At 44.2% G+C, this 21,708-nt stretch overlaps 1 protein-coding gene and 1 long non-coding RNA gene across 3 annotated transcripts in view; one reads left to right on the top strand and one right to left on the bottom strand.

Moving 5' to 3' along the window:
• The window catches only part of LOC134731034 (uncharacterized), a 48,914-nt gene extending 29,109 nt beyond the window's left edge, over positions 1 to 19,805 (top strand). Inside the window, exon 2 of the long non-coding RNA XR_010113097.1 lies at positions 17,820 to 19,805. This is a non-coding gene — a long non-coding RNA (uncharacterized LOC134731034). The remainder of the gene's footprint in view (positions 1 to 17,819) is intronic.
• The window catches only part of LOC129398572 (uncharacterized), a 200,869-nt gene that overhangs the window by 8,369 nt on the left and 170,792 nt on the right, over positions 1 to 21,708 (bottom strand). For both annotated transcript variants that reach the window (XR_010113096.1, XR_010113095.1), the window contains exon 5: positions 19,874 to 20,034. The gene's annotated coding sequence lies outside the window, so the exon portion shown is untranslated. The remainder of the gene's footprint in view (positions 1 to 19,873; positions 20,035 to 21,708) is intronic.

The raw sequence follows: 21,708 nt of genomic DNA, 5'->3' as shown, positions 1-21,708 counted from the left end.
TTTGCTATATGTCTCTGGATGCGCTTGTGTTGGTTGCATGCATATTTGGAATTGTTATACTTTGTTGCCGAATTGATCCCTTTATTACCATATAATGACCTTCTTTGTCCTTTTTACAGTTTTTGACTCAAAGTCTGTTTTATCTGGTGTAAGTTTAGCTACTCCTGATTATTTTTTATTTCTGTTTGTGTGGTGTATCTTTTTCCATCCCTTCACTTTCAGTCTGTGTGTGTCTTTACAAGTGAAGTGAGTTTCTTGTAGATGTTGTGGGTCATTTTTTATCCATTAAGCCTGTCTCTATCTTTTAGGTAGGTAATTTAACCCATATTCGAAGTTATTATTGATAGGTGAGGACTTATTCCTGTCATTTTGTTCATTGTTTTCTGGTTATTTTGTATATCCTTTTGATATGGTTTGGCTGTGTCCCCACTCAGATCTCATCTTGAATTCCCATGTGTTGTGGGAGGGACCCAGTGGGAAGTAGTTGAATCATGGAGGCAGGTATTTCCCATGCTATTCTTTTAATAGTGAATAAGTCTCATGAGATCTGATGGTTTTAAAAGGAGGAGTTTCCCTGCTCAAGATCTCTCTTTGCCTGCTGCCATCCCTGTAAGATGTGACTTGCCTCTCCTTGACTTCCGCAATGATTTTGAAGCCTCCCCAGCAATGTACAACTGTAAGCCCATTAAGCCTCTTTCTTTTGTAAATTTCCCAGTCTTGAATGTGTCTTTATCAGCTGTGTGAAAATGGACTAATACAGTAAATTAGTACCAGAAGTGGGGTGTTGCTAAAAGATACCTGAATATGTGGAAGTGACTTTGGAACTGGGAAACAGGCAGAGGTTGGAACAGTTTGGAGGGCTCAGAAGGAGACAGGAAAATGTGGGAAAATTTGGAAGAGATTTTCTAGAGACTTGCCCAAAATGCTGATTGTTATATGGACAATAAAGTCTAGGCTTAGGTTGTCTCAGATGGAAATGAGGAACTTGTTAGGAACTGGCACAATGGTGACTCCTGTTATGTTTTAGCAAAGAGACTGGTGGCTTTTTGCCCCTGCTGTAGAGATTTGTGGAATTTTGAACTTGAGAGAGATGATTTAGGGTATCTGATAGGGTATTTGAACTTGAGATATAGGGTATCTGATAGAAATTTCTAAGCAGCAAAGCATTCAAGAGATGACTTGGGTGCTGTTAAAGGCCTTCAGTTTTATAAGGGAAGCAGAGCATGAAAGTTTGGAAAATGTGCAGCCTGACAATGCAATAGAAAAGAAAATCCCATTTTTTCAAGAAAAATTCGATCTGGCTGCAGAAGTTTGTTTAAGTAACGAGGAGTCAAATGTGAATCCCCAAGACAATGGGGAAAATGTCTCCAGGGCATGTCACAGGTCTTCATGGCAGCCCCTCCCATCAAAGGTCCAGAGGCCTAGGAAGAAAAGATGGTTTTTTGGGCTGGACCCAGGGACCCCTGTTGTGAGCAGCCTAGGGTGCCTGAGTCCTAGCCACGCCAGCTGCAGCTAAAAGGCACCAAGGCACAACGTGGGCTGTGGCTTCAGAGGGTGCAAGCCCCAAGCCTTAGCAGCTTCCACATAGTGTTGAGCCTGTGGGTGCACAGAAGTCAAAAATTGAGGTTTGGGAACTGCTGCCTAGATTTCAGAAGTTGTATGGAAATGCCTAGATATCCAGGCAGGAGTTTGCTGCAGGGGCAGGGCACTCATGGAGAAACTCTACTAGGGCAGTGCAGAAGGGAAATGTGGGGTCGGAGCCCCTACATAGAGTCCCTACTGCAGCGCCACCTAGTGGAGCTTTGAGAAGAGGGCCACCATCCTCCAGACCCCAGAATGCTGGATTCACTGACAGCTTGCACTGTGTGCCTTGAAAAGCTGCAGACACTCAATGCCAACCCGTGAAAGGAGCCAGTAGGGGGTCTAAACCATACAAAGCCACAGGAGTGGAGCTGTGGCCTTTTTTCTCCCAAGGCCATGGGAGCCCACCTCTTACATCAGCATGACCTGCATGTGAGACATGGAGTCAAAGGAGATCATTTTGGAGCTTTGAGATTTCACTGCCCCACTGGATTTTGGGCTTGCATGGGTCCTGTAGCCCCTTTGTTTTGGCAATTTTCTGCCATTTGGAATGACTGTATTTACCCAGTGCCTATACCCCCATTATATCTAGGAAGTAACTAACTTGTTTTTGATTTTACATGCTCATAGGCAGAAGGGATTTGCCTTGTCTCAAATGAGACTTTGGACTGTGGACTTTTGAATTAATGCTGAACTTAGTTAAGACTTTGGGGGACTGTTGGGAAGGCATGATTGGTTTTGAAATGTGAGGATATGACATTTGGGAAGGGCCAGGGGCAGAATGATATGGTTTGGTTGTGTCCCCACCCAAGTCTCATCTTGAATTCCCACATGTTGTGGGAGGGACCTGGTGGGAAGTAATTGAGTCATGGGGTCAGGTCTTTCCCATGCTGTTCTCATGATAGTGAATACGTCTCACAAGGTCTGATGGTTTTGAAAAGGGTAGTTTCTCTGCAGAAGCTCTATCTTTGATTGCTGCCATCCATGTGAGACATGACTTGCTTCTTGCCTTCCAACGTGATTCTTAGGCTTCCTCAGCTATGTGGAAGTGTAAGTCCATTAAACCTCTTTCTTTCGTAAGTTGCCCAGTCTCAGTCAGGTATGTCTTTATCAGTAGTGTGAAAACAGACTAATACACCTTTGTTCCTTTTTTCTCTCATTATTTATGGTTGCAGTTTGGTGGTTTTCTTTAGTGGTGATGTTTGAATCCTTTGTTCTTTGTGTGTCTGAACTACCAGTGAGTTTTATACTTTCATGTATTTTCATGATGGTAGATATTGTTCTTTCACTTCCCAATGTAGGACTCCCTTAAACATTTCTTGTAGGACCGCAACAAACAAGACACAAACAAACAGTCTTTTGCTTATCTGGGAAATACTTTTTTCTCTTTTATTATTACTATTTTTTTTTTAGCAATGGAGTCTCACTCTGTCACCCAGGCTGGAGTACAGTGACATGATCATAGCTCACTGCAGCCTTGAACTCCTGGGATCAAATGGTCCTACTGCCTCAGCCTTCTGAGTCTCTGGAATTGCAGTTGTGAACCACTATGCCAGTCTCCTTCATTTGTGAAGGATAGCTTTGCTGGGTATAGTATTTTTGGCTTACTTTTTTTATTTTTATTTTTTACTTGTAATATACATCCCCTTTTCTCCTAGCCTGTAAGGTTTCTGCTGAGAAATTCCCTGTTAGCCTGATGGAGATTCTCTTATAAGTGACTTGATACCTTTCTCTTCCTGTTTTTAGCATTTTCTCTTTGTCTTTTGACAATTTTACCATAATGTGCCTTGGAGAAGACCTTTTTGAGTTGTATTTACTTGGTAATCTTTGAGCTTCCTGCATTTGGAAGCATTCAGGAAGTTTTCAGTTACTATTTCATTAAATAGGTTTTCTATGCCTTTACCAATCGCATCTCCATCCAGAACTCCCAGAATTTCAGTTTTTTGTCACATATGTTTCCCATATGTCATGTAGCCTTGCTTCATTCTTTTTTCTTTCTTTTTGTCTGACTGGATTATTTTAAAAGACCAGTCTTCAGGTTCAGAAATTCTTTGTTTTGCTTGATCTAGTCTATTGTTAAAGCTGTCAATTATCTTTTGTATTTATTTCAATGATTTATTCTCTTCCAGGATTTGTGTTTGGCTCTTTGTTATGCTGTCTATCTCTGTTGAATTTGTGATTCAGATCATGAATTGTTTTCCTGTTTTCTTTTTCTTTCTTTTTTTTTTTTTTGTATTCATTATCTGTGTTCTCTTGTATCTCTGTGAGTTTCTTTAATAACATTATTCTGAAATTTTTTCAGGCATTTCATAGATTTTCTTTTCATTGGATCTGTTGCTGGAGAATTATTGTGCTTCTTTGGAGATGTTATGTTTCCTTTTTCATATTTCTTGCATCCTTATGTGACTATCTGTGCCTCTGACATAACGGTCATTTCTTCCAATTTTATGGATTGGCTTTTATATGGGAAAGACCTTTTCTTATAGCTGTATCTACAGTGTTCATTGGATATCACACTTTGGCTTTGATTCTGGGTGGGTACAGTGGTATAGTCTGCATATGATTCCTTCAGCTGTAATTGGCATGAGTGGTGCCTGTGAGTCATTCAGTGGCTTAGACTGCAGTGTTTTTTTGTTTTTTTTTTTTTTTTTTTTTTTGGTTGTTGAGATGGAGTCTAACTCTGTCACCAGGCTGGAGTGCAGTGGCACAATCTCAGCTCACCGCAACCTCTGCCTCCCGTGTTCAAGCAATTCTCCTGCCTCAGCCTCCTGAGTAGCTGGGACTATAGGCACATGCAACCATGACCAGCTAATTTTTGTATTTTTAGTAGAGACGGGGTTTCACCATGTTGGCCAAGCTGCTCTCGAACTCCTGACCTCGTGATCTACCCGCCTCGGCCTCTCAAAGTGCTGGTATTACAGGCGTGAGCCGCCACACTTGGCCAGACGGCAGTTGTTATTGGAGGCTGTGGTGAGGCTTTGCTGAGGATGGGGATGCCAGGAAGTCTTGTCCTTCAGCATCAGTGGTAGTGGCGGTGGACCAGGTGTGTCAATACTAGGGACCATGGGCAGCGTTTGTGGGCACTGATGATAGCCTGTCTGTGTGAGCCAATCCCTGGGCCTCCAGGTGGCTTCTTTGGTTGCTGGCAGTGGCAGCACTGGGCCAGGTGGGCAGGTGCACCACTGGGCTCCTGGGTGGTGTGTGTGGCAGGCTGATCTCTAGTTCTCCAGGTGACCTATGCAGGTTCTGGTGGTGGGTAGGCAGGTGTTTCCGCAGGCCTCTCAGTAGTAAGTGTGAGCACCAGCTGTGGAGGCAGGGGAGTCAATCTCCAGGCCCCCGGATGGTACATTCAGGCACCAGCATATTCCTATGCATTTCTAGATAAAAGTATTTTTCAGAAAACCTGAGCGTATGTCCTATTAATACAACTTACCCTCATCAGCTCTGCATGAGAAGAAGGGGGAATTCCCTCAGTAGAACAGTCAGAATGGAATTACAGACTTGTTTTGAGCCAGTCACTGGTGAGGGCGGGTAGGATAAAATGATAAGCTCAGAATCTAAACCTTAGATAGGGAATGGCAAACTTTCTCCATAAAGAGGCAAACGGTAATATTTTAGGCTTTTGGTCTAAATAACCTCTGTTGTAGTGACGCAGTGGTGCCATCGTAGCCTAAAAGCGTATGTAGACAATGGATAAATCAACGGACCTGGTTTTATTCCAGTAAAAGTTAATTTATACAGTCAGAGGGCCAGATTTGGCCCTTGGTCTATAGTTGTTTAGAGCAGTCAAAATTTATTCCCTGGGGCTGGGCCAACTTTTTCTTAAAAAAAAAAAAAAGAAAGAAAGAAACCCACTGTCAGAATAAAATAAAGTTTCTATTTAAAAAGAAGAAGAGGCTGGGTGTGGTGGCTCATGCCTATAATCCTAGCACTTTGGAAGGGTGAGGCAGGAGGACTGCTTGAGGCCAGGAGTTTGAAACCAACTTGGGCAGTATAGTGAGACCCTCTCTCTGCAAAGAATAAAAAAATTAGCCAGGCATGGTGGCACATGTCTGTAGTCTTAGCTACATAGGAGGCTGAAGGGGAAGATCACTTGAGCCCAGGATTTTGAGGCTACAGTGAGCTCTGACTGTACCATTTGTACTCTTGCCTAGGCAAAGAGGGAGAACCCAAAAACAAACAAACAAAAGGTTGGTTGGGGCAGGTTGGAGAAGAAAGTATTTCTGAATTTCTGGGTAGGTTACTGGTAGTGTCAGGCCAAACTAGCTCTACAGTCATATTCATTATAAATAAAGGCAACTAGAAGATCTCCATCTAGCTATTAAAATTGGTTAAAATCTACAGAGATAAAGGACAGTGACCCTTGTGTCAGTTAGTTGTTTTCACAAAATGCTGCATAACAAGTCACTCCAAATCTCAGTGGCTTAATACAACAATCGTTTATTTTCATGGATCTATGGGTCAGCTGAGGATTGGTCAATCTAGCATGAGCATGTCTGGGAAGCTCGACTTTGCTCTTGGTGTCTCTTATCTTCTGCTGGAAGCAGCAGTCTGGCCTGGGCTTGTTGTCATGGTGATAGCAGGAGTGAGTGAGCACAAATGAATGCACACTTTCCAAGTTGTTGGTCATACAGATTAATATTCCAGTGGCCAAAGCTAGACACATTACAAAACCCAACATTAGGGACTGGAGAAATATACTCCGATTCTTCAGTGGGAGGAACTGCAGAGACAAATGGCAGAGTCTTGGATACAGGGAGGACATGGATCCATTAATGTACCTTAATCAATTGCAACCCTCTAACCACCAGTACAATTAAATAAGTATTTGTTGAATGCACTTTTGCCTGAATGCTTCTGGTTGCAGCCCAGGCAATGGGGGCCTGACTGGGGAGGGACCATAGCAGGAACTCGATATCATGCAGGTCTGCATGTAATTGTGCACGGCCGACTCCACATTGGTCATAGCTGACTTGCTTTATCCTGCGTCCCCAAGGGGCAACGATTGGCTGATTATATTTCTGAACAATTTTGACAAAGTTGTTTTCAGGAGCCCAGGAAGCAAATCAGTTGTAGATTTGAATTTTTCAGGGGATCAGAATTGTTGAATATATATATAGTCTTTTACATGCTGATAATTATTTCCACATCACAGAGAAGGCTGGCTATTAGGAGGCTGCTGTTCAATTCCTTTGCCCCGTGAACTCATGAGCTGTGTCTATGTGGGGGGCACTCAGTTGTTAGAGCTGTTTCCCTTCATAACAACATCAGCCAACATTCTAAATAAATGCAGGAAATTAAATAGTCTTCCCCAGACAGGTACTTTACCCTTCTAAAGTGAATTACACATTCTAAAATAAAACACAGTCACATTAAAAAAACAAAAGGTCTTTGTGTCAGGTTGGTCTGGCTTCAGTAAAGATAATATTTGCCTCCAGAGTAGAAGATCCATGAAATCCACGGTATTGCATATGGCAGCCCCACATCTTCTTTCCTTTTCTTTTTTTGTTTTTAACTGAAAGAGTTGTCAATTTTATTTTCACATTTCCCAATACAAATGAAAACTGCATCTTTTTTGGTCCCACTTCTCCCCTCCAAAACTATTCTCTTTGATAGGGCAAGGGGGCAAGTCTTCCTTACGCTGTTAAGAAAACCCGACATCACAGCAGCATGATCTCCTGGTGAAGGGAACAGGTAAATATAAAATTCATGTAGTCCAGGCGCAGTGGCTCACACCTTTAATCCCAGCACTTTCAGAGGCTGAGGCGAGCGGGTCACGAGGTCAGGAGATTGAGACCATCCTGGCCAACATGGTGAAACCCCGTTTCTACTAAAATAAAAAAATTAGCCGGGCATGGTGAACACGCCTGTAGTCCCACACTACTCAGGAGGCTGAGGCAGGGGAATCGCTTGAACCCGGGAGGTGGAGGTTTCAGTGAGCTCAGATCATGCCACTGCCCTCCAGCTTGGGCGACAGAGGAAGACTCTGTCTCAAAAACAAAACAAAACATTACAAACAAAAAAAACACAACAATAACAACAACAAAACAACACTGATGCAATGAGGCCTCCCCTCTATCCTTATCTGTCTGGTCGAGTCATTCTGGGCTGACTGGGCACCATCATGAGACGGGCAGGAGGTCTTATCATTGGGCACCCAGGCATCACAGGCATGTGGCCTCCCATGGGCGGCCTCATTCCAGGAGCAGGTCCCACTGGCATCATCCCAGGAGCAGGAAGGCCCATCATTGGCATCATGGGCGGGCCCCCCATATGGGCTGCTGCCATCATTCTGAAATGTGCGAGAAGTGTCAAATACACATTAGATTGTGAGGACTTAATATAAAATGAAAGCAAAGTATTTTGTTATTGTTAAAAAATTTTATACATGTAGACCTGGTATTTTGGATAGATTTGTTTACATCTGTGATATTATTCCAATTACCTTCACTTCTTTTGTTTTACTTTTAAAAATGTGGTTGTTACAAAATGCAAATGTAAATATGTGGCTTGCATCATATTTCATCACATTTAGTGTGGACCCTGAGGATCTAGGGGAGTTATGAGCCTTAAGTTGAGGGTGACCCAGGTCAACGTGAATTGCTCTGAAAGAGAAGCAAAGGGCTTAAAGAGAACGTATAAATGGAGAGAGGGAGCTCAGTCTCACAGGGTGAGGAAAGGCTTTCTTTCTTACACAGTCTGGCACTTCTTCAAAAGCTTAAACACAGAGTTCTATGACCCAGCACTTCCACTCCAGTTTATGAAAGAAATGAACATATATGTCCGTCCAGAAACTTGTACACAAATGCTCATAGCAGCATTATTCATAATAGCGCCAAAGTGAAAACAACACAAATGCTTGTCTACTGATGAGTGGAGAAATAGAACATGGTTTGACTATGCAATGGAATATTATTCAGTCATCAAAAGGAATGAAGTACTAACACGGGCTACAACACGGATGAACTATGAGAATATTAAGCTAAGTGGAAGAAACCAGTCACAAAAGGTCACATATTCTAAGATGTCATTTATATGAAATGTCCAGAACACGCAAATCTACGAAGATAGAAACCCTGACTCTACTAAAAATACAAAATTAGATGGGCATGGTGGCACATCTCTGTAATCCCGGCTACTCGGGAGGCAGGAGAATTGCTTGAACACGGGAGGCGGAGGTTGCAGTGAGCCGAGATTGTGCCACTGCACTCCAGCCTGTGACAGAGACTCTATCTCAAAAAAAGTAGATTGTCAGGGCTTAGTGGGAGGAGGAAATGGCAGGTACCTGCTCATGGATACAGGGTTTCCTTTTGGGGTGATGAAAATGTTTTAAAATTGATCATAATGGTGGTTGCCGAGCTCTGTGAATGCACTGAAGCCACTGATTTGTTCACTTTAAATGGGCAAACCATACGGTACCTGAATTATATTTTAATAGTTATATTAAAAAAGTAAAATCTTCCTTGAAGTGATGACACTTAAGGAAAGGCCTAGGGGGTGGGATGAGTTCACTATGTAGAGAAATGAGGAACAGCATTTCAGGGTGAGAAACAGCATAGTGAAGTCCCTGAGGTTGATAGGCATAGAGCAGATTTAAGGGACTTTTTTTGTTGAGACGGACTTTCACTCTTGACGCCCAGGCTTGGGTGGAGTGGTGCGATCTTGGCTCACGGCAACCTCTGCCTACCGAGTCCAAGCGACTTTCCTGCCTCAGTCTCCCGAGTAGCTGAGATTACAGGTGCCATCCACCACACCTGTCTAATTTTGGGATATTTAGTAGAGATGGGGTTCCACCATGTTGACCAGGCTGGTCTCGAACTCCTGATCTCAGGTGATCCAGCCGCCTCAGCTTCCCAAAGTGCTGAGATTACAGGTGTGAGCCACTGCGCTCAGCCAGATTTAAGGGACTTTCAAGAAGTTTGTGTGGCTGAGGCCTGCAGGCCAAGCGAGAGAATCAGGAAATGAGGCTGGAGAAAGAGAGGGGCTAGGTCATGGAGGGTCTCACATTACTGTGTGGAAACTTCACACGAGTGGTCCCACCTTGGGCATCCCACCTAACTACTCTGTGTCCCAGCTTCCCCACTGGTGAAATAAAGGACTGATGTAGGGATGGAATGAGATAGGGTGGGCTCAGTAAAGGTGACCTTTTATCATTTTTTTTTTTTCTTTTTTTTTGAGATGGAGTCTCACTCTGTCGCCCAGGCCGGAGTGCAGTGGCGCGATCTCGGCTCACTGCAAGCTCCACCTCCCGCGTTCACGCCATTCTCCTGCCTCAGTCTCCCAAGTAGCTGCGACTACAGGCGCCCGCCACCACGCCCAGCTAAAATTTTTGTATTTTTAGTAGAGGCGGGGTTTCACCGTGTTAGGGAGAATGGTCTGGATCTCCTAACGTAATGATCCGACCGGAGTGCAGATTGTCACAGGACCAGGGGAAGACAGAGGCCAGTGAGGAGGCATTTGCAGTCAAACAGTTGGAGGTGATGGTGGCTTGGTTTATGGTGGTGTCAGGAGAGTGGCTGAGCAGTGAACGGATCTGAAAAGATATAGGAGGTAAAACCCACGTGACTTGGTCACTGAATGTGGGTTGGGTTGGCTGGAGGGAAGGTAAGAAAGAATGAGAAGAAAAACATACTCAAGTGGGCCATCCAGCCTAAGGTTACTTGAGGTCCCTTTGTGAAGAGGAATGTTTGTGTTTATGATGAAGATGTCTAGACTTTCAAAGGCCATTTGCAGTATTTTTTTTTAACAGCCAACAACTCCTCCTTCCCTATGCCCTAAACATATGAATTTTTTTTTTTGCCCTAACTTATCACAGAGGGATGGATGTTTATTTGCTTTAATGAAAAATGCAGAATGCCAATAAGAAAGCATATTAAATTAATCTGGATTGCTGGGAGTGAGTTAAAGCTGTTTAGATGTGCACCAGTGTTACTATACTAGTTTGGTCTAAACCCATTTCTGGCCTGCGGCTGCAGGAGGTTGACTCCCAGCTTGCTTTCATTTGAAAGATCCCAGCAACAAGTACACTTGGCATTTCCAGCCAAACCCACTTTGTGCAGCGAAGGAAAAGTTGAGGAGTGCCTCTGTTGTTTTCCCCCAAATCATTTGGCAGAAATGTGGCTGGGAGCTTCATTGCTGATTTTTTCAGTTTTAATATTGCTGTGGAAAGCCTGTACCAACACTCAGCCATGCTATTCATCCACAGCTCCAGTCTGGGCTGTGATTTGTTTTTCGTTTGAGTGACACAACCTTTTTTTCCATTAAGACTCAATGCAAATAGACACTCAGGCACCATCACCATAACTCCCCCTGATTGGCGGAGGGAAGTCAGTGGAATGATTCTAGTTTGGTGTTCATATCGGAGGGTTTTATTTATCTATGTTGAGACGGAATCTCTCCTTGTCGCCAGGCTGGAGTGCAGTGGCGCGATCTCGGCTCACTGCAACCTCTGACTCCCTGGTTCAAGCGATTCTCCTGCCTCAGCCTCCCTAGTAGCTGGGCTTTCAGGCAAGTGCCACCATGCCCGGCTAATTTTTTGTGTTTTTAGTAGACACGGGGTTTCACCATGTTGGCCAGGATGGTCTTGATCTCCTGACCACGTGATCCGTCCGCCTCAGCTTCCCAAAGTGCTAGGATTACACGCGTGAGCCACTGCGCCTGGCCTGGAGTTGTTTTTAAAAGCATATTTCTCTCAAATTAACTCCGGGGTGTCCCACTGTGACTTGGGAAAAGGTTGGATTTTCTGGAGGTGGAAAGTCAAACTTCAAATACAATTTGGAGGCTGCCACTGTGGCTCATGCCTGTAATCCCAGTACTATGGGAGGCTGAGGTGGGTGGATCATTTAAGGCCAGAAGTTCGAGACCAACCTGGGCAACATGACGAGACCTCGTTTCTACTAAAAATACAAAAATTAGCCAGGCGTGGTGGTACATGCCTGTAATCCCAGCTACTTAAGAGGCTGAGGCAGGTGTTATTGCTTGAACCTGGGAGGCAGAGTTGTCCTGTGTCCAAACCCCATGAGGCATATCAGCTGGCTGAAGATAAAATCGGTCACGCAGTGTTGGGATTGGGGTTGCTGTTATCATACCTCATCCCCATTCCTGCTAGGCATCCACAAATAATCATCTTCAATGAGACGTCCCTCCTGCCCCTGGCTGCCTTATTTCATCTGCACCCAATCATATCCATTGCTTGTCAGGGGGTCTCAACCTTGGCTGCATCTTGGAATCTCCTGGGGAGAAGAGACAATACCAAGGCTCTCTCTCACTTAGCATGATGTTTCCAAGGTCCATCCACATGTAGTAGGCACCAATATTTCCATTGTATAGATACAGCACATATTGTTTGTTCATTCGTCAACCAAATGGCCATCTTGGTTGTTGTTACCTTTTGGTTATTATATATATTGCATGATTCCATTTATGTGAAAGGCCCAGAATAGGCAAATCTATAGAGGCAGAAAGCAGGTAAGTGGTTGCCAGGAGCTGGGGGAAAGGGGAGGGGATGGAGAGTGCTTGATGGATACAGGGTTATTTTTTTGGGGGGCGGGGGTGTTAATGAAAACGTTTTGGAACTAGACAGAGATGATGATTGCTTAATATTGTGAATGTATTTAATGATACTGAAGTGTATGGTTTCATACAGGGACTTTATGTTATGTGAATTTTGCCTCATTAAAAAAATACTGCTAGGAGCAATGGCTCGTGCCTGTAATCCCAGCACTGTGTGAGGCCAAGGCGGGCAGATCACCTGAGGCTGGGAGTTCGAGACCTGCCTGGGCAGCATGGTGAAACCCTATCTCTATTAAAAAAACAAAAATTAGCCAGGCTTGGGGGTGCACACCTGTGATCCCAGCTACTTGGGAGGCTGAGGTAGGAAAATGGGTTGAACCCGGGAGGCAGAGGTAGCAGTGAGCTGAGATCGCACCACTGCACTTCAGCCTGGGTGACAGAACAAGATTCCGTCTCAAACACACACACACACACACAAACCAAAAATACTGATGCCCATGTTTCATCCCCAAGAGATTCTGTAATAATTGATATGGGCTGCAGAGCCCGGGCACTGGGGTTTTAAAATCTCCCCAGGTGATTCTGATGTGCAGCTGTCATTGAGAATCTCCTTCTGGAATGAACTTGTTCATGTTTTACTTGTGTTGTTTTCTAGCCTGCCAATGTCTTTCTGTTTCCCTTCACATCTTTGGGTTGTAATTTTTACAATGCAGTCTTAACAACCAGCTGCCTCAAAATGCACTGGGATCCCTCGTAACCAGGTAGCTCCCCATCTCTAACTCTGACCTGCCAAGACAGAATCATGTGCGTGGGGCCCAGGACTGTACATATTGAAACAGGCAATGACCTGGGAACTATCTCTGAACACCCCTAGGTTTCCCCTGTGTTTGCCCTTTCCTTTCACATTTGGACCCCTTTGTGTGCTGACAACTGGGCTGTTTCACATGGACATAACATAAAAAAGACAGGCCAGGTGCATTGGCTCATGCCTGTAATCCCAGCACTTTGGTAGGCCGAGGTAGGTGAATCGCTTGAGGCCAGGAGTTCAAGATCTGCCTGGCCAACATGAGTAAACCCCGTCTCTACCAAAAATATGAAATTAGCTGGGTGCGGTGATGCACACCTTTGATCCCACCTACTCAGGAGGCTGAGGCTGGAGAATCCCTTGAGCCCAGGAGGCAGAGACTGCAGTGAGCCGAGATCGCACCACTACACTCCAGCCTGGGTGAGAGTGAGACTCTTAAAAAAAAAAAAAAAAAAAAAAAGAGACAGAGATGATCCTTCCTTTATGGAGCTCTCAGTAAAACAAGAAAGCTCACGATGTCCTGGCATTTGTCAGAAATACATTTGGTATATGTAGCTGGGGTCACATGCTTGACATGCCTATTGAAAGCTTCTGGGTAGGAAGAGAACAATCATCACAGCATCACAGCCTGGCATAACTGTCTCCCAGGACAGGTCTCCCTGGGGAGACTGAGACCACAACTCTGAAATCAGAGCTTAAATCCAGGTCCTACATTTCACTCAGTAATGTACATGATGTAGGACAGTTTTTATATTAGTTATCTATTGCTGTGCAACAATATTACTGCAAACTTTGTGGCTTGAGACAGCACACAGTTATCACTACGTGGTTTCTGTGGGTCAGGAATCCAGGCGTGACTCAGCTGGGTTCAGTGCAAGGCTGCAACCATAATGTCAGCCAGGGCTCAGTTCTCATCTGGAGGCTTGACTGGTGATTGATCTGCTTCCCGTCTCATCTGGTTGTTGGCAGCATTCAGTTCCTTGCAGGCTGCTGGAATCAGGGCCCCAGGTTCTTGCTGTCCTCAGCTTCTTGCCACATGGGCCTCTCCATCTGGCCACTCATGACATGGCAGCTCACATCTTCAAAGTCAGCAAGATAACCTCCTAGCAAGACAACTTAACATCCTATCTAACATAATCACTACATCCCATCACCTCTGCCATATTCTCTTGGTTATAAGAAAGTCATAGGTCCCTTTGTCAGACGAGTTGATTGCAAAAATTTTCTCCCATTCTGTAGGTTACCTGTTCACTCTGCTGGTAGTTTCTTTTGCCGTGCAGAAGCTCTTGAGTTTAATTAGGTCCCATTTGTCAATTTTGGCTTTTGTTGCCATTGCTTTTGGTGTTTTAGACATGAAGTCCTTGCCCATGCCTATGTCCTGAATGGTATTGCCTAGGTTTTCTTCTAGGGTTTTTATGGTTTTAGGTCTAACATTTAAGTCTTTAATCCATCTTGAATTGATTTTTGTATAAGGTGTAAGGAAGAGATCCAGTTTCAGCTTTCTACATATGGCTAGCCAGTTTTTCCAGCACCATTTATTAAATAGGGAATCCTTTCCCCATTTCTTGCTTTTGCCAGGTTTGTCAAAGATCAGATAGTTGTAGATAATGCGGCATTATTTCTGAGGCCTCTGTTCTGTTCCATTGGTCTATATCTCTGTTTTGGTACCAGTACCATGCTGTTTTGGTTACTGTACCTTGTAGTATAGTTTGAAGTCAGGTAGCCTGATTCCTCCAGCTTTGTTCTTTTGGCTTAGGATTGACTTGGTAATGCCAGCTCTTTTTTGGTTCCATATGAACTTTAAAGTAGTTTTTTTCCAATTCTGTGAAGAAAGTCATTGGTAGCTTGATGGGGATGGCATTGAAACTATAAATTACCTTGGGCAGTATGGCCATTTTCACGATATTGATTCTTCCTACCCATGAGCATGGAATGTTCTTCCATTTGTTTGTATCCTCTTTTATTTCGTTGAGCAGTGGTTTATAGTTCTCCTTGAAGAGGTCCTTCACATCCCTTGTAAGTTGGATTCCTAGGTATTTTATTCTCTTTGAAGCAATTGTGAATGGGAGTTCACTCATGATTTGGCTCTCTGTTTGTTATTGGTGTATACGAATGCTTGTGATGTTTGCACATTGATTTTTATCCTGAGACTTTGCTGAACTTTGCTATTTTAGTAGAGATGGGGTTTGCTGAATGCAGCCCCCAGTCACGTACTCCCTTCTTGGTCAATCGATCACGACTCTCTCATGATCACGACCCTCTCATGTGGACCCCCTTAGGGTTGTGAGCCCTTAAAACGGACAGGAATTGCTCACTTGGGGAGCTGGGTTGTTAGAGACGTGTGCCACCACTCCCAGCTAATTTTTGCATTTTGATTAGAGACGGGGTTTCCCCATGTTGGTTGGCCAGGATAGTCTCGATCTCTTGACCTCGTGATCCGCCCACCTCGGCCTCCCATAGTGGTGGGATTACAGGTGTGAGCCACTCCACCCAGCCCAGAGAAGGCTTTTCATACTTGCTTGTCAGCCTCCTGCATCCTACTCCAGCACCTGGTGCTCACAACCTGTGGGCTGCTCTCATCCGTGATCATCTCTCCCCAGGCCTGCTGTTCCTCGAGAAAGGAAGTTGTAATGGGCAGAGTTCTAGGACAGCCCCCAAGAGAACCACTCCCTTATATCTGTTCCCTGTATCATCTCTTCTTGAGTGTGTGCAGAGCTTGTGATTTGGCCAAGGGGAAGGAATTTTGCAAATGTGATTATGGTCACGCTTGCTTTGTTAAGCACATTTGCTCAGCTGACTTTGAGTTCATCCAAAGCAGGATGATCTTAGGTGGGCCAGACCTAATCAGGTGAGTCTTTTAAAGGTGAAGTTTCAGAGATTCAACCCTTAGCCTCCAAGGAGACATAAATGGCCATGCTGTGAACTGTCTTTGGAGGTGGCAGCTCTAGGAGCTGAGGGCCTTCGTTCAACAATTGCAAGAAATTGAATTCAGTCCACAAACTGAATCAGCTTGGAAGAGGACACTGAGCATCTGATGAGACCCCAGCTGACACTCTGTTTGCAGTATTGTGACCCTGAATAGAAGACCCAGTTAAACCCTGCCCAGACCCTTGGCTCATGGAAACAGATAATAACTGGGTGGTGTTTTAAGCTGCTCAGTTTGCACTGGGAAATCCACCAACAGGAAAGTAATATAGAAGTTAAATGGGCCAGGCATGGTGGCTCATGCCTGTAATCCCAACACTTTGGGAGGCTAAGGTGGGTGGATCACAAGGTCAGGAGGTCGAGACCATCCTGGCCAACATCGTAAAACCACGTCTCTACTAAAAATAGAAAAATTAGCCAGGCGTGGTGGCACGCACCTGTAGTCCCAGCTATGCAGGAGACTGAGGCAAGGGAATCACTTGAACCCAGGAGGTGGAGGTTGCAGTGACCCGGGACCATGCCACTGCACTCCAACCTGGGCAACAGAGAGAGACTCCATCTCAAAAAAAAAAAAAAAAAGAAGTTAAATGAATACTTTTGACCATTGATGGAAGTTGCTTTCATTCCCTCTTACTTAATCATCTTTATGAAAGAGGGATGCTTTAACCCCATTTGTAACAAGTGAGGCTGAGGCTCAGGAAAGTGATAGAATTTAGCAAAGTCCACCTTGCTACCTGGTGGCCCCAGCTAGAACTCTGCCCCAGGTCCATATACCTAAAGTCATTACAGCGTCCACTAAAATTTTGCCCCTCTCTCGATGCCTTCCTCTTTAGAAGCCTGTTCCTTCAGGGATAGATCCCAACTCAGTGTTACAAGGTACTGAACTCTGATTTTCACAAAATATAATAACTGCCCCCCAAAATTAATAATAGTATTTTTGAGCTGGGCACGGCGGTTCATACCTGTAAACCCAGCACTTTGGGAGGCTGAGGTGTGCGGATCATGAGGTCAAGAGATCGAGAGCGTCCTGGACAACATGGTGAAACCCCGTCTCTACTAAAAATACAAAAATTAACTGGGAGTGGTAGCAGGCATCTGTAATCCCAGCTACTCGGGAGGCTGAGGCAGGAGAATCGCTTGAACCCAGCAGGCAGAGGTTGCAGTGAGCCGAGATTGCACCACTGCACTCCAGCCTGGCAACAGAGCAAGACTCCGTCTCAAAAAAAAAAAAAAAAAAAAAAAAAAAAGTATGTTTGAGTCCTTATGTGTCAACCACTGGGCTATCCCAACACCAATAGCTATTATGATTATGATTAGTTTTTCCATTTTATTGATGAGGAAACCAACACATAGAAAGGTAAAGGAACTTGCCAAAAGTAACGGTCACACAGCCAAAGAGCTGTAGAAGCAGCACAGGAATCCCAGCAAACTCACAGCCAAGCTCTGCTTTTCACCTTCCCATCATACAGTCCTCAGACTAAAACCCTAACTCTGAACTTCCAAATCAAAAATCATACTCAAGGCCAGGCGCGGCGGCTCACGCCTGTCATCTCAGCACTTTGGGAGGCCGAGGCAGGTGGATCACCTCAGGTCAGGAGTTCCAGACCAGCCAGGCCAACATGGTGAAACCCCATCTCTACTAAAAATACAAAACTTAGCCAGGCGTTGTTGTGGGTGTCTGTAATCCCAGCATTTTGGGAGGCTGACGCATGAAAATCACTTGAACCCAGGAGGCAGAAGTTGCAGCGATCCATGATCATGCCACTGCACTCCAGCCTGGACAAGAGGGTGAGACTCTGTCTCAAAAAAAAAAAAAAAAAAAAAAAGAAAAAAAATTGTGCTTAATAATAGCTTGGAAGTGCAAATATCTTCTGTGAAGTTTGATGGACTACAATTAGCTTCAAAACACAAATAAGTAACTGTGTTTAAATGAGGCCTTCTGTGTAATATCTAGGGAAAATCAATGTGGCTATTCATATTTTGTTTCCCCTTCCAGGCACAGAGAAGTTGCCCATGACTCTGTGATCCGTTTTGTCCAATGAACCATGAGCAGCAGCAACTTGAGTCACCTCCAGGTGGAAGTGTTAAGAGGCTCTATGATCCACCACATTCCCTTTCCCCTGAAGTGGTGATCAAGGACACATGCAGAGATGGGGCTTTTGTCAGCCTGGATCCCTGAGTGAACACAATGAACAGACCACCCCACAATGCCCTAACACAGCCCAGACATGCAACGTGACCAAGAATAAGCCTCACTGTGGCCAGGCATGGTGGCTCATGCCTGTCATCCCAGCACTTTGGCAGGCTAAGGCGGGTGGATCATTTGAGGTCAGGAGTTCAAGACCAACCTGGCTAACATGGTGAAATCCTGTCTCTACTAAGTACAAAAATTAGCCAGACAGTGGTGGCATAGGCCTGTAATCCCAGCTACTCAGGAGGCACGAGAATCACTTGAGTTTGGGAGGCAGAGGTTGCAGTGAGCTGAGATTGCACCACTGCACTCTAGTCTGGGTGACAGAGTGAGACCCTGTCTCAAAAACAAACAAACAAATACCTCACTGCATGAGGCCACTGAGATTTGGGGATTGCTGTTACTGCACCAGAACGCAAATCATCCTGACCGCTAGGGTGTCCTAACTAGGGTTTCTTACCAAAAGCAAAGGCATTTTTAAAGTTTGTGACATTTAAACAAAAGAGCAAATACCAATATCTACCACTTTGTCAGGCTAACAAACCCAAACAAAGCCAACAGCCAGAAGTTAAAATAAACAGATCATTAGGGTGAAAATAGAACTGTCAAAACAGGAACAATTGAATTCATTTAGTGATTGCAAAGAACATCAGGCAAGACACAGGTATGGTCATCATAACATTTATCACATGCTTAATTGGACATGTTTGACTAAGAAAAACACAAAGTATTTAAGCTCATCTGTAGTTCAAAGTGCCTATCCGTGTATTTATCTATTCATCCTGATTTATTTATTGAGCAACTCTTTTGTGCCAGTCACTGTGCTGTGTTGCGGGAAGTCAGGGACCCCAAACGGAGGTACCAGCTGAAGCCATGACAGAAGAACGTGGATTATGAAGATTTTATGGACATTTATTAGTTCCCCAAATTAATACTTTTGTAATTTCTTATGCCTGTCTTTACTGCAATCTCTAAACATAAATTGTAAAGATTTCATGGACACTTATCACTTCCCCAATCAATACCCTTGTGATTTCCTATGCCTGTCATTACTTTAATCTCTTAATCCTGTCAGTCGAGAAGGATGTATATCGTCTCAGGACCTGTAATAATTGCGTTAAGTACATAAATTGTACAGCATGTGTGTTTGAGCAATATGAAATGTGGGCACCCTGAAAAAAGAACAGGATAACAGCAATTGTTCAGGGAATTAGAGAGATAACCTTAAACTCTGACCGCCGGTGAGCCGGGCAGAACAGAACCATATTTCTCTTCTTTCAAAAGCAAATGGGAGAAATATCACTGAATTCCTTTTCTCAGCATGGAACGTCCCTGAGAAAGAGAATGCGCACCTAGGGGTAGGTCTCTGAACTGGCCCCCCGGGGCGTACCTGTCTCTTATGGTCGAGATTGCAGAGGTGAAATAAACTCCAGTCTCCCATAGCACTCCCAGGCTTATTAGGAAGAGAAAATTCCCGCCTAATAATCCTTGGTCAGACGGGTTGATCTCAAAACCCTGTCTCCTGATAAGATGCTATCAATGACAATGGTGCCAAAACTTCATTAGCAATTTTAATTTCACTTCGGTCCTGTGGTCTCGCCCTGTCTCCACTTGCCTTGTGATATTCTATTACCCTGTTAAGTACTTGATGTCTGTCACCCACACCTATTCATATGCTCCCTCCCCTTTTGAAACTCCCTAACAAAAACTTGCTGGTTTTTGTGGCTTGTGGGGCATCACAGATCCTACCAATGTGTGATGTCTCCCCCGGATGCCCAGCTTTAAAATTTCTCTCTTTTGTACTCTGTCCTTTTATTTCTCAAGCCAGTCGACGCTTAAGAAAATAGAAAAGAACTTACGTGATTATCGGGGCAGGTCCCCCGATATCTGGCGCCCACGTGGTCTTTCTTTTTTCCTAAGTGCATGAGGGAACCGGATTCGCTTTGGTAGGTGCGGTGTAACGTCAATCGGCTTGGTCCACAGATAAGCGTGTTCAACTCCCCGACGAGTGGTGAGTAATCTGTGTAAGGTCTGGGTTAACTATCGGTCATGTGTAATCTAACAAACTCCTGTTAAAACCGGTAACCATGAAAAATATGATCACTCTATTCAAGGCAGTAGAAAAATACTGTTCTTGGTTTCCTGAAAAAGGAACGGTGTATATAAAATTGTGTGATTGTGTCCGTAAAGCATCCCGAAAACTGGTCTCGGCCGGGTATTATGTTCCCATCACTGTTTGGGGTGCTTGGTGCGTGCCATCTTCGTGGCTTGCCAATCTCGTGAATCCCTGCAGTTGCCACAGTTTTCTGCCTTTTCCTCAGTTTCTCTGCCTTTTTCTCAACCTTCCTCTCCCACATGGCCTTCGTTCAGACTCTCCCTTCAGCTACTCCTCCCCACCCTAACGATTCTGAAAATTTGATTTCTAACTGGTAACTTTGGCTTAAAGTTTCCCCCTACTTTTCTTACTTCTTCTCACGAAAAGCCAGTACTTCAAACTCCTGCGGCTGTGACTCACAAAGCCCGGTACCATAAATATGCTAATTCTTCTCTCTTCAAACCTCCAGCATCAAATAATGGCTCTGGGACCAAACTACAATTTACCTGTCATTCTCCAGGCCCTCCCCCATCCACTACAGCCCCTCACCCTCCTGTCGTTTCAGTTCCTCAACCAGTCTGCGTCGATATGCGCCGCTCAATCTTACCTTTTTAAAAACAATTTAAGGATGCTTGTACTCAGTATGGTCCTACGTTTCCTTATGTTCAAATGGTATTGCACACTTTTTATACTGAGGTCGTTTTGCTTCCTTCAGACTGTGATCTTTTGGCAAAAAGCTGTTCTAAGTCCATCTCAGCCTGGTGGTCAGAGGAGGCCTGTTTACAGGCTCAGCTAAATCGGAGTAATGACATTCTAATTACTCAGGTTCAGCTCACAGGCTCCGATAGTTTCTCTGATGCTTATGCCCAATTAAACTTTGATACTCTTACCACAGAACAAGTAACAAAAGTGTGTATGAGAGCTTGGGATAAATTACACTCCCCAGCCCAAGCTCCTGTTTCTTTTACTACTGTTCAACAAGCTCAATTGCTTTTACTACCTAATATCCTTTTAAACAAAGGAGATAAGACAAGTGGCCCTGGGATTCAGCAGTGGCCGCTTTCTAAAGAAAAACTGGAGGCTTTAAATCAATTGGTTTCTGAGCAGTTACAACTTGGAAATGTGGAACCTTCTCTTTCCCCTTGGAATTCTCCTGTGTTTCTAGTAAAAAAGAAATCAGGCAAATGGCGGAAGGTAACCGATTTAAGGGCCATTAATGCTGTAATTAAACCTATGGGGGCCATCCAACCCGGCATGCCTGCCCCTGCTTTAATACCTAAAGATTGGCCTCTCATACTTATTGATCTTAAAGAGTTTTTTTTTCATATAGCTTTATATAAATCGGATTGTGAAAAATTTGCTTTTACTGTACCATCTATCAGTAATCAGGAGCCTGTAGCTCATTATCAATGGAAAGTACTTCCTCAGGGAATGCTAAATAGCCCTACAATCTGCCAGCTTTATGTTGGACAAGTGCTTTCACCAGTTTGAGCCCGATTTCCCGAGGCCTCTATTCTTCATTATATTGATGATATTTTAATTTCTGCCCCCACTGATAAAAAATTAATTGACTGTTACCAAATTTTGAGCCGCTGTGTT

This window comes from Pan paniscus, chromosome 7 (genome assembly GCF_029289425.2).
Source record: "Pan paniscus chromosome 7, NHGRI_mPanPan1-v2.0_pri, whole genome shotgun sequence".
Taxonomy (NCBI): Eukaryota; Metazoa; Chordata; class Mammalia; order Primates; family Hominidae; genus Pan; species Pan paniscus.
Note: the sequence above shows the minus strand (reverse complement) of the source record. Positions and strands in the feature narration are given on the sequence as shown.